The sequence below is a fragment of the Pteropus alecto genome, unplaced genomic scaffold, assembly GCF_000325575.1.
Source record: "Pteropus alecto unplaced genomic scaffold, ASM32557v1 scaffold75, whole genome shotgun sequence".
Taxonomy (NCBI): Eukaryota; Metazoa; Chordata; class Mammalia; order Chiroptera; family Pteropodidae; genus Pteropus; species Pteropus alecto.
This window is the reverse complement of record NW_006440638.1, coordinates 15,698,553-15,703,156: the sequence shown is the minus strand read 5'-3', so window position 1 is coordinate 15,703,156 and position 4,604 is coordinate 15,698,553. Positions and strand designations below refer to the sequence as shown.

Here is a 4,604-nt window from a genome sequence, read left to right as displayed (position 1 = left end):
ATGACCGCGGTATACTGTTAAATAAAAAACAAACTGTAAAATGGTATAACTTTTTTGTTTGTAGTTAAAGATCTGTCAGTGTATGTCCAGAGACAAATACCAAAGGAATAGTGGTGGGGGGAAGGAAATTATGGGACAATTTCAATTTATAAAGTACCTGTTTCTGTAGTTTTATAATTTGTAAATAACTACTTTTGTTTGTAATTAGAGAAGACGATACAATCACATGGAAAAGTTAGGAGCCTTTTACCTTGGCCTACCTCCTAGGAGAACCAGATGCAAGCTGCTTTCTCTGGGGGTTAAACAGCCTGGGACAAGGATATTAAGCGCAAAGTCTGGGACATTGTGAGGCATGGCAAAGAAAACAAATACCTCCCCAAGTCTTGTGCTAAGTTATTCAGAGCTGTTTCGTGACTGAAAATATCTGGAGCTCATAAGGGAGGCATGAGAAACCAGGGTACGTGGTTGCAGATCTCAAGCCACCCCATCTCCACCCACATCTTTACCCCAAAGCTCTGAACCCAAACTCACCCAAACACAGGACCCACTTCCTCTGTAGCTGGTTTTTAAGTAGGAGCCACCAGAACATTTTCCTGTGATCATCACTAGTGGCCAAATGATACTGTATGAGGCAGTCTGCAGTCGTGGTTACAGGCTCTAGACTCAGGCTGCCGCTCATAGACTTGTGATCTTGGGAAAACCTCTTAACCTCTCTAAGCTTCTGTTTTCTCGTCTGTGAAATGGAGGCTCATTCATTCAACAAATATTTCACAAATGCCTACCGTGTTTCAGATTACCAAATACTTACTATGTGTCAGGTAGCGCTCCAGATGCTGGGGCAACAGGGGAGGGAGAAAATAAACAAAATAAGTAATAAAATATATATTATGTCAAGGGCGGCTAAGTGCTATAGAGAAAGATAAGGTGGGGAAGAGATAGGGGTTACATCAGGAATAAGAACAGACTCCACCCATATGAAGTGAGCTAATGCACATAGTGCTCTAGCATAGCCCCCATCCCATAGCAACTATGGGATATATAACTAGTGTTATTATTACCACTACTATTGTCACCGCCACTGTCTACCCACCCGCTACCTCCTGCTCTGCAGCAAAGTCCTGCCCTCTGTAAGTTTTTCTCCACTGGTATCTCACAAGAGGTACCCTTTTGAATATTTACCATGGACAATACATGGTGCTGGACAACTTTATATATCCAACCTCATTTTATTCTCATGAACTTCCCTAAGAGTAGGTATTGTAATTCTAATTTTTCAAAAGAGGGATCTGAGGGTCTGAGAGGCTGGGGGTTCTCCCAGATCGCAGAGGGAGCATTCAAATCCTGGTTAGCCTGATGGAAGGCAGAGCTCTTCTGCTTCTCAGGCCAGAAAGCTGGGTCCTATTTGCCCAGCTCAGAGCAGGCCATGCCCTTCCTGAAGACTTGGCAGCTGTGCCCTTCGGCACCACTTCCTGCCTGGTGAGCCATGCCAGGCCATGACGCTGAAGACAGCTGGCGAAGGCAAACCTGGAATCCTGACCAGCTCTCTCTTTTGGCCCCGTTTTGTGATTTGGGGTCTCCCAATGAGACAGACTCAGGAAGAGGGCAGTAGGCACCAATTAAACTGGAAGCCTTGACGAAGGAGTGGAGGTTGAGCAGAAACAGATTGAGCACTTGAGGTCGGGTCTCCAGGTGATTTCCTTATATTTTATATGATTACAAAAGTCTCCTTCATTCTTCTTTATTGCAGTTTACAGCCTTTCAGGCTACTCCCATGGAAAGAGGCTCTAGCCTTACAAAAAGAAAAGGGGGCGGGGTGTTGGTGGTGGAAGAAGGAGAGCAGAAAGAGAAAGGGAAGAAAGGGCTGGCGTGGTCTGAGGATGCCCACAGCCAAACAGCAGGGCAAGGAGTGCCCACCTGCTTTCTCCGCGCCTGAAGCAACTGAGTTCTGCAGCTGGTTCAGCATATATATATATATGGAACTTCTCCACAGGTGAAAAATTTCTGAAGACAGATTTAACTTCTGCTGCTAATACGATATAGTGATTCTGACAGTCAAACCCAGGGATTATCAAAGTGGAGAGTGGAGTGGCTATGTGTTCCTTGATCAAGGAAGAGTTACAGTGAGGGATGGGCATGGGCTCTTTAAAACACATATTCAATATTCTAATACAATATTAACTACTATTTTCACAGTACAAACTAAAAAATGGTAGCTTAGCAGTTTAGGGTTATGGCAGGGATTCTCAACCTCAGTACTACTGACATTTGGGGCTAGATAACTGTCTGTTGTGGGGGTGGGGCACTGCACTGTAGGATGCTTAGTGGCATCCCAGGCCTCTACTCGCTAGATGCCAGTAGCATCCCACACTCTTGTGACGACTAAAATGTTTCCAGACATTGCCGAATGTCCCCCGGGGGGTAAAAATCACCCTGGTTGAGAACTATGGGGTTATGGCTAAAAGTACAGGACTCAAGCACTGGGAACCTGGTTCAAACCACCTGCTGTGTAGTAAACCTGAACATGTTACTCACTCAACATCTTCAAGTCTTGGACTCCTTATCTGTGAAATGAAGGTGATATAATACATGTGCTTCACAGCATTATTATACAGATTAACTAAGAAACATCTATATTAGTAGTTAACACCATGTCCCACCTAAAAAGGCTTCACAACTGTCAGCTCTATTTATGACCTGAGATCTTCGGTGCCTTGGGGATATACAGAGGATAATCTCTGGACAAGAGAGTGGGAGTGCAAACAATCAAAAATTCCAGAGGGGTGAAAGTGTGAGGATCTTGAGTTTTGTTTGTTAAAAAGAAGGTACGCCTTATTTAAAAAAACAAAAGCAAAAACTTGAGAAACACCGATCTGAACCACTATAAAGCTAAGGTGCAGAGGATCTTGGTTCTACTAGAATGAGGAAAAGCAATGAGCAGGAGGAAGAAGAGGCAAGACCTGCCTGTCTCAGTTGGGTGCCCTAATCCTGTAATGGCAGCTGATAGGTTGTTAGGGCTGAGCCCAGCTGGTACCCTGGCTGCTGTGGGTGCCATATGGGCCAGACAGCTGTGAGGAAGAAAGCAAACAATGAAAATGGGTGGGAGATAATTTTTTGAGGTGCTTGCGGCATTTGGCAGACCCTGCCCATTTTGGTTTCATCTGCTGATGTCTCTCTGGAGTATTCTACCCTTCAGAGAAAGACCTGAGCTTTGTGTAAAGTCCCTTTTCTCAGCCAAGATTAAGCGCTGATGTCACCCAGAGCCCCTCCTTCTAGATCAAGAGCTTTTATTTTATGGAAGGAAATATGGAGTAATGGTTACATATGTAGAATGGCAAACTCTATTCAGCCATCCACTAGCATGTGACCTGAGATTCTCTGATCTCTCATCTCCAAGATGGAGATAATAGCAATAATTGTTGTTTATTGTAGTTCAGTGGTCCCCAACCTTTTTAGCGCCAGGGATCGGAGCTCCTATGAGACTCGAATGCCTGATGAACTGAGGGGAAGCTGAGGCGGTGATGCTAGTGCTGGAGAGCGGCTGCGAACACAGATGCTGCTTCGCTCCCTCGCTGGCACTCACCTCCTGCTGTGTGGCCGGGTACTGGTCTGCAGCCCAGTGGATGTTCCTTTGATTTTTCTACTTCAGTCCTTAGCTATAACAGTATTAAAATACATGGGTCTTGAGAGTATTCCACATCTCTGTCGATGATGAAAACAACACACATTTTTGAGTGTTTATCGTGATCTAAGCGTTATATTAAGTGATTTAACCTTCTGAAGGGATTGTTATAGGTGAAAAAATTCAGGCTCAAAGAGTTTATGTAATTTGCTCGAAGTTACTGAGCTGTTAACAGACAGAGCCAAGTGTTGAAAAGAGGTCTGACTCTTGAGACTACTACCTTAGTGGCATTTCTAGGTGCTTTGGGCAGGATTAGGTGGAGCAAAAATGTTACTAAAAAGCATTTTGTATGCTCATAAATGATAACTCTCTCCCTGAGGATGTGTGCTATTTCACAGAGAAAGAAGGGGCCAAACTAGGGCACTAGAAGCAGAACCACCCATTAGTCATCCCAGAAGCTAGAAACATATGCACCTGATGAAGAATCTGGATTTGCTTTTCAATTTTTTCTGCTGTGTAGAATTACTGGGAAACCTTAAATCATCCCTTTACCTAGTCCAAACGTCAGAACAGTTAAATTGGAATCTTGGGGTGGGGCCCAGGCATTGTTATTCTTTTATACTCCATGTAGGACCAAGATTGAGAAGCAGCGTCCTAGAATTTTAGCATCTACCTTACATCTTTCCAACAGGTGCCCAAACTCTCTGTTAAAAGAGATATAGATGACCTGGTGATGATTTTCTTTAGAATAACTGTGAAGTATTCACTCTAAACCTTCTGAATTTGAGGTGGGAATTCCCATGAGATATTAGCTCCCTTATCCCTATTAGCCAGAAAAAGCCGATGGCAGCTGTGGTCCTCAAACATGTGATGACTCCTGAGATTTGTAAGGACAAGCCTTGGTCAGCAGTCACTGCATTTGTCCTAAATTGTGAACTCAACTGGCCTCCTGCCTTAACATTGTGATGAGATGCTAGAAGGACAA

General features: G+C 44.0%; 1 protein-coding gene across 1 annotated transcript in view; it reads right to left on the bottom strand.

Annotated features, from left to right (window-relative positions):
* PRICKLE2 (prickle planar cell polarity protein 2) overlaps positions 1 to 4,604 on the bottom strand; it is a 317,500-nt gene that overhangs the window by 17,152 nt on the left and 295,744 nt on the right. The window lies entirely within an intron of this gene.